This window comes from Pteropus alecto, unplaced genomic scaffold (assembly GCF_000325575.1).
Source record: "Pteropus alecto unplaced genomic scaffold, ASM32557v1 scaffold95, whole genome shotgun sequence".
Taxonomy (NCBI): domain Eukaryota; kingdom Metazoa; phylum Chordata; class Mammalia; order Chiroptera; family Pteropodidae; genus Pteropus; species Pteropus alecto.
Genome location: NW_006441071.1, coordinates 21,100,640 through 21,113,882, shown reverse-complemented (window position 1 = coordinate 21,113,882; position 13,243 = coordinate 21,100,640). Strand labels below are relative to the sequence as shown.

General features: G+C 39.1%; 1 protein-coding gene, 1 non-coding gene and 1 pseudogene across 2 annotated transcripts in view; 2 read left to right on the top strand and 1 right to left on the bottom strand.

The window, feature by feature from the left end:
- TRPM6 (transient receptor potential cation channel subfamily M member 6) overlaps positions 1-13,243 on the top strand; it is a 144,426-nt gene that overhangs the window by 20,008 nt on the left and 111,175 nt on the right. The gene's annotated exons all lie outside the window — the stretch shown is intronic.
- LOC112485134 lies at positions 10,829-10,946 on the top strand (annotated as a pseudogene).
- LOC112485158 lies at positions 10,960-11,063 on the bottom strand. Its single transcript, XR_003048362.1, has one exon. It is a non-coding gene; the product is annotated as a U6 spliceosomal RNA (small nuclear RNA).

Genomic DNA, 13,243 nt, shown 5'->3' with positions numbered 1-13,243 from the left:
TAGATATTTCTGGGTCACAGGGTTATGAGGCCTTCTATGACAGCATTTGGTTCTTAGGTCAGAAAAATTGTCTCCATTTTACCAGAGCCTAAGATGGCAAAATAGGTTTTGTGGTTGTATTGCAGCAATTCTGATTTTGATATCTAAACGTAATGATATCTAAACATAATGGTCTTTGAAAGTTTGAGTTATTATTCTTTCAAGGATTTTACAGAAATGCTTGGGCATCTTTACCATCAAGTAAATCACACGCAATTTATTTAGAGAAGGATGTAATTTAAAGACTTCATCAGCACTGGATTGTGTAGGTTCTTTTGCCATGCAGACAGGTTACTGTCCTGAAAGTTCGCTGGAAAAAAATGGATTAGAAATACTTTCACCAAAGTAACATTTAAGAAAATTAAATAACAGTAAAATAAAATCTCCCTAGTAAATGGAAGTTGAGATTATTTTGGATACGAACTCTGATCGATGAAAACACCATGGGCCTTGGAGTCAGACAAACTGTCTTTGGAATTTCAACTCTGCCACTTAGTCTATGCCTCTGGACAAGATTTGACTTTTTGGGAACTCGGCTATCATATAAAATAGTGGTTAATGATGTGTTAAATAAAAATAAGGCATGCGACAGTGCCTGGCCCACTTAAGTACTGGGCACTTAGCGAGTGCTCAGTAAGTAATAATTTCTTCCTTTCTTCATTTGTGGCACACACTGAAAATGTAAAGAATATCTCAAGAGCAATATTTAAAATGTGTAATTTAAAATACTTAAAAACACTCATTTTAGTTCAAGGGACTCTATATACGATTTTTACAACTTTCTATGAGGCTACATACATTTAAAAATAAAAAGTTAAAGATAAGAAAAACGCTAGATAAATGAGTCAGGTGTGGAAGGTTCAATTAGTTGGTTCTTTCTGGTTAAGTCACTTATTTTTCTCTCTCAGTTTTCTCACATGAAATGGAAAAACATTCCTTAAGCTACTGGAGCACTTGTTTTAATGATGAACAATATAACTTGCCTTTTAGGGAGAACGGAAGGTTGAGCAGTGTTTCCTTTCAAGTAATTTAATTAAGAGAAAAGGACTAAAGGTTAAAAACTTAATACTGGTAGACATTTCTTGTTGAGTAAATATATTCTTAATTCTGATATATATATATCAGAATTAATATATATATCAGAATGTAATATTTTATTACATATATATATGTAATAAAAACCAAGTTCTGATTCAGACAACCATCCAACTAAATTTTTAACAAATGCTCATTATATTCAAGGTGTGAAGAAAAAAAAATGGACCTTTACAGCCATACCTGTGTTTAAATTTTCACTTAATTCACATCTGACAAGCTGGGACACTGGTAATACTGATGATAAAGATTTCTGACCCTAAGTGAATCCTCACAGAGATTTTGTGCAGAAAAAATGAAGGAAAACAATGAGAAAATAAACTGAGTTATCTATTGTTGCACAACAAATAACCTCCAAATTTAGTGGCTTAAAATAACATCAGTTGATTATATCTCATGATTCTGAGGGTTGGCTGGGTGGTTCTGAGGGTTGACTGGTCTCTCCAAGTGGTTTTTCTTCCTAGGATGGTGGTCTCAGGGTAGTGTTACAACTGGGAGAAGGTCAAAGCTGCAGGGCTACTTAAGGATTAGACTCAGGAACTTAAACAACGTCATTTTGGCCAAAGTCTGGCTCAGTTTCAAGGCTGTGGAGAAAAGACTTGGCCATTGCATGGGAGGGCTGTTGCAAAGTCACATTGCAAAATGGTATGCTGGCAGGATGGGAAGAGTATTTGGTCACTGAACAAGCTATGGAACGATTCTGTTTTAAAGAAGCTAAAAAAAAAAAACCCAACAAAAAAAGGTATCTATCAGTATGCTTGGTACTTTGTTACAGGCACTCAATCAATCTTCATATTTCTCTTTTCTTCCCTTTCAAGAATCATTCAAAATTGAATGTGAAGTTACAGTTCTAAAGGAGCTTAGGCTCAGTGTCAATGTTTGTAATGCATACTTTTTTAAAAATAATTTTTTTATTTTTCAGTTACAGTTGGAGCACAATATTATATTAGTTTCATGGTAATTAGACATTTATGTAACTTATGAAGTGATCACTCTGATAAATCTAGTACCTATCTGACATCATACATAGTTATTACATTATTGACTATATTCCTTATTCTATACTTTACATCCCCATGATTATTTTGTAACTACCAATTTGTACTTCTTAATCCCTTCCACCTTTTCACTACACCCCAACACCACTCCCATCTGGCACCCATCAAAATGTTCTCTATTGTGTGTGTTTGTTTACTTTGTTCTTTAGATTCCACATGTAAGTGAAATTTTATGGCATTTGTCTTTCTCTGACTTACTCCACTCAGCACCATACCCTCTAGGTCTGTCCATGTTGTTGCAGGTGGTAAGATTTCATTCTTTTTTTATGGCTGAGTAATATAGTTCATTGTATATATGTACCACCTCTTCTTTATTCATTCATCCATTGATGGACACCTAGGTTGCCTCCGTATCTTGGCTATTGTAAAAAATGCTGCAATGAATATAGAAATTCACATGTCTCTTCGAAATAGTGTCTTGGGTTTCCACAGATAAATACTCAGAAGTAGGGTTACTGAGTCCTTCTTTGTCCTTTGTTGTAGCTGTTGCTTTAAAGTCTATTTTTGTCTTGTTTAAGTATTGCTGTGCCAGGTTTTTGTTTGTTTGTTTTCATTTTCATGAAATATCTTTTTTCATCTCTTTACTTTCAATCCGTGTTGTGTCTTTCAATGTGAAGTGAGTCTTTTATAGGCAGCATATGTAAGGGTTTTATTTTCTTATCCATTCAGTCACCCTATGTCTTTTGATTAGTGTACCTAATCCATTTATATCTAAAGTAATTGTCGATAGACATGTAGTTATTGCCATTTTTGGTCTTTTTTGTTTTTTTCATCTCCTTCTTAAATAAATTCCTCTGACATTTCTTATAATACTGGTTTGATGCTGATGAATGCCTTTAGCTTTTTGTTGTCTAGGAAGCACTTTATCTGTCCTTCAATTCTAAATGATAACTTTTATGGGTAGAGTAATCTTTGTTGTAGGTTCTTGCTTTTAATCACTTTGATTATTTTGTGCCAATTCCTTCTGGCCTGCAAAGTTTCTGTTGAGAAATCAGCTGAAAGTCTTATGGGAGCTCCCTTACAGGTAACTATTTGCTTTCTCTTTCTGCTTTTAAGATTCTTTGTCTTTAACCTCTGGCATTTTATTTATGATGTGTCTGTGTGGGCCTGTTTGGGTTCATCTTGTTTGGGACTCTCTGCCCTTTCTGGGCTTGGATTTCTTTTTCCTTTGGCAGGTTAGGGAAGTTTTCCATCATTCTTTAAAAGAGTTTTCAATTCCTTGCATTCTCTCTTCTCTTTCATTGTCCCTATGATGCAAATGATGATACACTTGATGTTGTCCTAGAGGCTCCTTAAACTGTTTTCGTTTTTTTGGATTCTTTTTTCTTGTTGCTGTTGATTGGGTGTTTTCTGCTACCTTATCTTCTAAATTGCTGATTCGATCCTCTGCTTTATATAATCTACTGTTGATTCCCTCTAATGTGTTCTTCATTTTTGTTATTGTATTCTTCATTTATGCCTGGTTCTTTTTTATGTTTTCTATCTCCATTTTCTTCCCCTCAGTTATTGAGCATCCTTGTAACCAGTGTTTCGAACTCTGCATCTGGCAGACTATTTGTCTCCATTTTGTTTAGTTCTTTTTCTGGAACTTTGTTCTGTTCTTTCAGGGGGGACATGTTTCTTTGTCTCCCATGTAGGGCTGCTATCTCTCCTAGTCTTAGGAGAATGGTCTAATGAAATTGGTGTCCTGTCAGTCTCAGTGGTGCAGTGGTCACCTGAGCTGGGTGCTCCGGGTTTGTCCCTTGTATGGGTCGTGTGTGCCCTCCTGTTGTTGTTGAGCCTTTATTGCTGTTTGCACGTCAATGGGAGGGATTAATCCTTGGGCTGATTGGTTGTGATGACTGGCCAGTGAGGGGCTGACCCTACAGAGCAGGATTTGTTTTAGTAGGGCTCCAGTGCCTGCCCAGTTTGCCTAGCTAGTCTGACCTTTGGGAGGGGCCCCACTGTAGGCCAAATTCAGCTGTAGCCTGTGCCCTGCTTGGGGGCTACCTGGCAAGAGTCACCAAGCATCAGCAGATGGCCAGCACTCATGCTGGGCTTAGAGGTGCCTTGAGAGGCCAAGCTGTGAACCAAGGCTGGCTGCCACTAGTGCTGGCCTTGGGGCTACTCAGCAAGAGATACAGGGCATGCTGAGGCCAGATGCTATTTGTTTGGACTTTGTGAACCTTTGAGAAATTTTAGGAAAGTCCACAGTATGGTTTTTGTCTGCAAAAGCCACTGGAGGCAAAAGTTAGGTGGAGCAGGGTCTCAGGGAATCACCAAGGTGGGGAGACCAGTGTTAGCAAGATGGGGTGGCCATCTGTGTCTGCACGTCAAGAGTGGAGAGAGCTCAACAAAGAGACAATGGATTCTGCTCAAACTTCTGTCTAAGAGAGAGGTGCCCCTCCGGCCCTCACCCTGAAGCCAGAGAACTCAGTTTTTCTTTGTATGTACCTGGTACCTTTCAATCTGCTGCCCCAGTGCTAGAGCTCAGAGCAAGTAAGTCCATTGGTGAGTAAGTTTGTGCACGGGCCACTCAAGAGGAATGTCTGCAACTCTAGATGCCTACTGTCTCAGTCACAGTCTTCTCTAGTTTTCACAGTCAGAAGCTATGGGGACTTCTCTTCCTGGCAATGGAAACCGGGTTAGAGAGTCTACTGTGGTACCTGGACCCCTCACTCCTCCAGGGGACCTCTGCAGCTGAGCTGAGATATCCCTCTCAATTCTCAACCACCCAGGTGTGGGACCAGCCCAATTCTTGTCTCTGCTCCTCTTACCAGTCTCAAGGTGGCCTCCTATGTATGTCCCCAGTTCAGCTAGACTTCAGATGACTCTTAATGATGGTTGTTCTGTCGTTTAGTTGTAATTTTGATGTGATCATGAGAGGAGGCAAGCACTCTGTTACCTACTCTGCCATCTTGGCCAGAAGCCATGGAATGCACTTTTTCAAAAAGTACCCACAGCTGCCTGAAGCGACTTATGTAAACTTGTGTAACAATAACAATCTTGAGTGATCAGATGCCCAGTTTAACTTGAACTTCAGATAAGCAACAAATAATTTTTTAGTGTAAGTATGTCTCCCTTGTTAATAGTTTGGCATATATTCTAGAACTTTCCTGTGAATAGTCCATCCATTGACATAAGAATATGTAAAACTGTCGAAAATTTCTATAAAAATTTATTTGAGCTAAACAGGATATGCCTGAAAACAAGGTCTTAATAGACTAAGTGCTTTAGAGAATGGCAGTTTGCAGCTTCTTTTACGCATTCAGAATTAAGGAAGGAATGTAAGGAAGATTACAGGAAGGAGGGGATTGGATTACAGGACACTTAACAAGCTTAGTTGCTTTATTGAGGGTAGTTACTTTGAAAAAAAAAAAAAGGCATTACAGAGATGTATTAAGCTAGATGCACAGAAAGAAGGGACAGGGCTTGCTTAAGGCAAAGACAAAGCTTTTACTGTGCCTGAGGCATGACTACTCATCATGACCTGCCCAGTTAGGAATTTATGATCAGATCACCCAGTGGGTTACTGTCCATAGAACCCCTTCTTTGTCCACACAACTTACACATATACATTTTCAAAAACGGAATCATTTACTTTTACCAGTTGCTGTTTTCCCTTTCCATGTCTATACACTTAGATCTAACACATTCTTTTAAAAACTGCATGGTGTTTCACAGTATGAACACACCATGTTTATTTATTTAAATGCCCACTGATGAATATTTGGATTATTAGCAATCTTTTTTTCATTATAAAGAGAACTGCTACATACATCCTTATACACATATCTTTGTGTGTTTCTGAAGTATGAAATACTAGGACTGGAATTACGATGAAAAAGGATATATGCCTTGAATTCAGATCGCTAAAATGCCTTCAAAAAGGGTTTCATTTAAAACTCTCAACAAAAGTATTTGAGGGTTCTTATTTCTTTCTCCGCTTTGCCAACCATGAATATTTTAATCTTTGCTTATGTGATAGGAGAAACAATCTGTTTTCATAGCAAATAGAAGCACAAATTGGGAGCACAGTGCCACAGAAGCAGTGAATAAGAGAAAAACTTATTTAGCAAGCAGAAGAAAAATATATTGCTTTCTTTTAAATGGAAGTTTGATTTATAGCAATTTAGGAGAATGAATGGATGGAACTCAAACTCAACACCTTGGGTTTGAATAGGAAAGTCTGAAAACAAACAGTTATACAGGCTTGGGTTGGGAGAACTGCATTTCATCCCTCATTACAGGCAATACATCTTTAACTGACTTTTTAAATGAACAACCCTTACCTTCCTTCGCTTGTGGACCGCTCTTTAGCTTATCATAGTTTCCATTACCCCCTTTAGATTACCACTGCCTTTATTTTGTTTTCTTTATGCTTCTGAGAGGAAAGTGGTGGTGACCCAAAGTGGGGACATGAATCAGAGATGATAATATACCATGATGGATTGGGCAAGAAGTTTCCTATGGTGCCCTTTCTTCTTCTTGGTGCAAAGAAACAGAGCAATTTATTTCTGATTCTTTTTACTAGGATGTTCAGAGAGGCTGAGAAGTATTATTGGGCAAACAACTCACCCCTGTCCAAATAAAGGAAATGAAGCAAAACCAAAACCAAGCTTGAAATAATTTTCTTCAGGAGAAGAATCCACATATTAGAAAGCACCCTTTAGTGGCTTCCACTTACTGGGACTCATTAAGATCTTTACAAATTAAAAAAAAGGAAAGTAATTTATTTTCCTCTACTGAAAAATCAGTTGTTTGCTTCCATTTTGAAATCATTAGGTTGACCTTCAAAGTTGGAGCCGTATCTTAAAGCTATATTAGATCAGGAATAAAACATTTAAAATATCCAGGGTAAAAACAGAGCCCTGACAAAGAAGAAAACAGTGGAGGAAAGAATGGGAAGAGGAAGAAAGGGTTAGGGAGGGCAACAAATGAAAAATAAAGTGCTGTTTATGTTGACCCAAGTGTTACCAATGGTGCCCCAGGTACTGTTTCAGTTTTGATTGTTTCTCCTCCTACAAACTCATACTCCTTGCAGACTGGACAATGTCTTATTCATCTTTGTTTTCCCAGTACCCAGCAGGATACTTGAGAAACAGTTCGTGTTCAGGAAATATTTGTTGGCCTGAATCAAACCACACTGAACTGCTGATGAACATTCGAAATTTAAGTTTTGTAGCTAGTTTCTGGACATAGGTATACTTATGGCCAGAAGACTTTTATAGACAAGATTTTAAGTTGATTAATGCAGTTGTGAAAGATACAGATTTCTGGGCCCCACACCAGAAATTCCAGTAAAGATGGTCTGGGTGGAGTGGGTGGGGCCTGGGAATCTGTACTCCCAACAAATGCCTCAGGTGTTTTTGATATAGCTTGGGAACTAAAGACAGCTCATAAATAACACATTAGATGCCATAAGCCCTAGAATTGCCCTGTATTTTAAACTCTGTGCCTTGAAGCTTGATCTGAAAAGAATGCATGCCCATCCTAACATGTAAATGCACCAAAGAGATTAAACTAGAAGATAGTAGTCACAGTGCACCAAGACTCTTAAGAATCTGGGGTTCCAAATGTCTGGTCTTCTTGGTGGGCCTGCAGATTTCTGAGAGCTCCCAGTGTTCAGTGCTGTGACAGGGATGCTTCTAAACCTTTTTGACTGCTAACAGATCATTAACATTTTGAAGGAGATAAGGAGGGAAAAAGAGGAAAGGAGATTAAATGTGTTGATAGAAAAACAACAACAAATGTTAATACACATATGAGATGTTCAAGAATTCTAATAAACAAATGTTCATTAAAAGCACATGGAAAAATGGGGGGAAAACCTTTTAAACGTGTCTGCAAATGCGAGCTCACTAGACAGATATTTAGAAAGGACTGAATAGGTTGGTGCCCCTAATTTGAAGTCAATTATCAGAGATAAATAGCTAGCATCGTTAATTACAACAGTAGTGATATATGTGCATCACTTCTGCCAATATACTGAGATCCACTCTGTCACTGACCACAGCCTTTATCCAGACTGCCTTTATCCAGCCAGAGGCACCCACAGAAAATAACAAATCAGGAAAGCATTTTTATGGTCTTTTATGGATTTCTTTTGTTCTGTATAACCTCTGAGAAAGGTAGGTTTATTCGCTATCATTCCCAGTGCAGAGATAAGTGAACTCAGGCCCTGAGGGGTCACTTGACACACCCAGTGGCTCCTAGGTAGTAAAAGCAGTGCAGTCATTTACATCTACAAAGACCTCCTCCCACCCACTGACTCAACAAATCACAGCACTAAACCGTAAAATATGTCTGAGATCAGAGTAAACACCCTGGTTGACCCTCCTTATACTCCTTTGATAGAGTTAAGGTCGGAATCACCTCCTTTCTTCACTGGAGGTAACCGAGGCCAAAAGGTATTGTGACAAATGTACTGGGCTGTAAAAGGCAATGTGCGGAGGTGGAGCCCACATCTGACTCCAGAAGTGAGAAGTTCAGATAAGGCTTTGGTAGTGGGACCTGAGAGTCAAGGATGAAAGACCGATCCACTGTGGAGCGCTTACAGGTAAGCTGGACAGCGGGCGCCGGCGGGGCAAAGAGCCTTAAGCGATTTACCAGATCTGAGCCCAGGGCCCTGGGTGGCTGTGGGTTGAGCCAGTCGCACTAGCATCTAACTGAGATCTATAATAGCTAAGATTTACAAACTACCCGTTCAAACTCTCTGGTTTGCACTCAAAGCTAATTATCCTATCTGAGGTTTCACCTAACGTAGGGCATCTGCTAAACAGAAGGTCCCGCAGCCCCAGTTTCAGGAGCTGGAATGGGTCCAGCGTGGAGGTGGGTCAAGCGGAAACCTAACGAGGCGGGGGCTTCAGTTTAGGGCGTCAGGGATACGTCCCGGCAGAGGAAGCAGCTCTCTGCTTCTACCTCTCGCCGGCGATAGAGGAGACTGGATGGCGCGAGCTGGGAGCAGGGGAGGAAAGAAGGTGAAGTTTGAAGCAGCCAGAGGCACGAGCACCTATGCGTTCCCTATCCCCTCAAGCCCTGCGCCGGAGTCCCAGAGCGATGAGAGTGCTGGTCAAGGTAAACACCCGCCCCACCAGCCGCTCCATCCCCTACCTGGCACCACCGGGAACTCGCAGCTTCTAGTAACGCGCGCAGGCTTCTCTCGACTGCTGGCGCTTAGCGCAACAGGTCGTTCTAGGGGCTTAGAGAGGGAGGGCGACCTCGGCCGCTTGGGACACTTGGCAAAGAAGTTGGCTTGGGGTGGTAGGGAGAAGTGTGGAGACTCTGGTCATGCTTTGGTCTCTTATAAGGCGGCCAAACCTCAGCCTGGCTATCACTTACCTATTTTGTTTGTACTGGCACACGCTATGTGTGAATAAGTACCATTATTGGGCACATTATATTTTAGCCATAGTATAAGGTGCTTAACAAACGTGAGCTCATTTTGGCACTGTCTGGTTGTTAAGATAACTTTCTTTGGAGCAAGATCACCTGAATTAGTGTCCTCTTTCAACCACTAGCTATGATCTTGGGCAAGTTACTTAGCTTCTGTGGTTTGACTTCCTTAACTGGAAAATAGGATGATATTTATAATTTGAAGTTTAAATAAGGTGCTATGTATACGGTGCACTTAGAATAATACCTAATATATTACGCAGGTTTGCAAGAGTTTGATTGTTGTTTCATCCTGGCAATATGAGGTCTACATATCATTGCCCCTCCCACCCCATTGGTTCACAGGGGAGGAAAATGAGGCTGAGGGAGAACAGAGTTGAGATGTGAACCCAAGTCAGTGCTTTAAAACATTAAGAGCATGGATATTCTATCTATACATATGATTTTGATCATTCTGTGGAGAAGATGGCTCACCCTTAACTGCCAGAGTGGGATCCAAGCTCTTCAGTTTTTTCCATTGTATATAAATTTTGTTGTTTCATCTTTCTCACCTGCTTTGGATTTTTCCATGGCCGATAAAGCGTTAGATATTTTCTAGCTTGACTGACATCTGGGTTTAGCTGTAAGAATCCGTTTGGCAGTTTCTTAGGTCCCCCGCAGCCCCACACTTGTAAAACGTTTGAGATGGAACTTGGCATAAGCCCTCTTTTTGGGGTTAAAATTGGGGACTAGTATCCTGAAGTAGTATAAACTTGTCTTGATAGACAAGGGCTTGAATAGCATTGAAGTTGCTTGTACCCAGAGGAGAGAGGAAAGACCCAGACAGCATGTTCGCATGCCACACATTTTGGCTTTATCTTGCCTATTTCCAATTCACTACCGTAGCTATTTTTTTTTGTTTGTTTGTTTGGACATCTTTGTCAAAACCATCAAGCATTTGGTAAATACTAGAACTGAAATATGTCTTGCCTTTTTTTCTTTCTCACTGGGCTTTTAATCCTGGGTTTTCAATATAGGCTGAAGAATTCAAACATTCTGCAAGTGACTTTCATCACACTTCTGGGAGAATCATAGTGTTGGAAGTGAAAGTGGCCATCCTACCTATAACTCGGTTATTTCTTTGTGTCACAGCAGAAGTCTACATGGCAATTATTTCCTGCAAAAAAACAAACAAACAAACAAAAAAAACCATTGTTAAAATATGCTGATGTCAATCTCAGTTGTGCTTTTATTTTTCTCATTAAAAATATGGAATGCTTCAAGTCTACAGCCATGCCACTCAGAACTCGCCTTATCTCTTCTGATCTCGGAAGCTAAGCAGGGTTGGGCCTGGTTAGTACTTGGATGGAAGACCACCTAGGAATACCAGGTGCTGAGAGAGAGAGAGAGAGAGAGAGAGAGAGCGAGCTTCACAGATTTGTGTGTCATCCTTGTGGAGGGGCCATGCTAATCTCTGTATTGTCCCAATTTTAGTATGTGTGCCACTGAAGTGAGCATTTGGTTGTGATATGTTTTCCTTTTTTACTTCTTAGTTTTATTAAAGTTGTAATGTACATATAGTTCAAATAATTCTGTAAGGTTCATTTTCTGCTTTTAAAAGAGCATTCATGTTCATCTCTTTTAGCTAATTGGTGCTTATTCATGTCTCTAAATAATGCTTATATTGCTCCTCTTTGATTTTTCAAGTTTAGTCATCATGTATTGTCTTTTCAGCACAGAATATGAGGATTTCACTTTCTTTTGCATTCCTGTACTCACCACTCACATTCATCCTTCCTCTTTTTTCCACTCATCCTCAGGACATAATTATCTCATAATTTTTAGTTAGGTCAGTATTTAGTTAGGTCAAATTATTATGCTTTCCTATACACTATGAAGAGCTGAGTTATGTAACATATGATTATTTCCCCTTTACTTTGTTTTCCTCCAGAGTGTTCTTTCTGTATGCGCTTGCAGAATTTTCTGTGGAATTTTCACTAATTTAAATGCAAGTTCCTTGCCAGTTATCTAAAATTTCTCTCAGGATGTACCAGTATAACAGCTATTCAATTTTTTCTTCTTGAATACAGCTTTCTGACCTGCTTTGCCCATCCAGACTGGCTGCTCTTCCCTCCCCCCACCCTCCCAACGGGTTGCTCTTGATGTTTGATGCACAGCTGTTACTTTGAGCTCTCTCTTCATTGTTATGCTGGGGATTCCCTTTGCCTTTTTGTCATGCTCGATCCTGTTTCTTGTATCCCATGTCACCTTTCTTAATTTTTTATTATAATTTTGGTGAACAAATTCTTCAGTAGCTCTTTGAGAAAGGGCACATGTAAGGTAAATTGAATTAATTTATTCTTATAAAAAATTATCCTTCTAGATTTTCTCCTTGAAAAATATTCTACTAACAATACAAAAACAATTTCTATGGTAAATAATTCAAACACTGCAAATAAAATTCAAACAAAATGTTTCCTTTCTACCCCTTATCTTTATGCTCCTCTAATCCAGAGGTAATCAATCTGTTGGATTTGGAGCATGTTATTCAGGTATATATTATAAATATGTATTTATTATTTTTACATAAAGGGAACATACTGTATACTGATTCCTTTAAAAATACTTCTTGGAGACTTTTCCATGTCAACATATATTGATGCTTTCTTGAATAATATGTTCAGATGAGCTAGCTCAATGAAGATCATGCATATAGCATTTTCTTGCTACCTTTGTGCTTTTCATTTCATGAGCAATCATTCTTCTTGATTCATTCAGCCAATAAATACTTACTGAGTGCCAATTACGTGCTAAGCCCTGTTTTAGAAGCTGGGGTTATACAGTGAATACAACTTTTATTTTCGAGGTAGAGGGGAATGGTGAGATGCTTCTTGATGATGGAATTGAGTTCAGTTTGGTTAGCTTGTTTTTCCTCTTTTGGAATACAACTATCATATAATCAAGTCTCTCTCTGTCTCTCTTGGTATAAAACCATGAACATTATAAATTGAGCTTTATAATTTGTATGCTACGAGAGCAACGGAATCATAGCCCTAAAATATAGAAACAGATTTTCTGAATGGATAAAGAAAATATGGTGTATATATATATGTGTGTATTTATTATATATATATGTATAAACATTATTCAGCCTTAACAAGTGAGGGAATTCTGACCATGAGAGGATATTATGCTAAGTGAAATAGCCAGTCACAAAAAGACAGATATTGCATGATTCCACTTACATGAGGTATCTAAAGTAGTCAAATTAATTGAAAAGGTAGAATGGGATTTGCCAGAGGCTGAGTAGACAGGAAAATGAGAAGTTGTTTAATGGGCATAAAGTTTCACTTTTGCAAGACGACAGATTTCTGAAGATCAGTCACACAAATATGTAAATCTACATAATATTAAACTGCACTCAAAAATGGTTAGGATGGTGAATTCTATATTATGTGTATTTTACCACAATTAAGAAAAAAAATTTTTCAGACAAACTACATAATGGGATATGTCCTATACTTTGAATATGGTGATTGAACATACTTTTGGCTGGGTTCAGCTTTTGCCTGGAATCTATGACTTTTCTATGGTATCGGATAGGGGTAGCAGTGAACTGCCTGGGAAAGTTTCTTCTGATGGACTAGAACGATTATAGGTCCCCTTGCTGGGAGCAGCCCAGTGCTACTTTCCCTTTG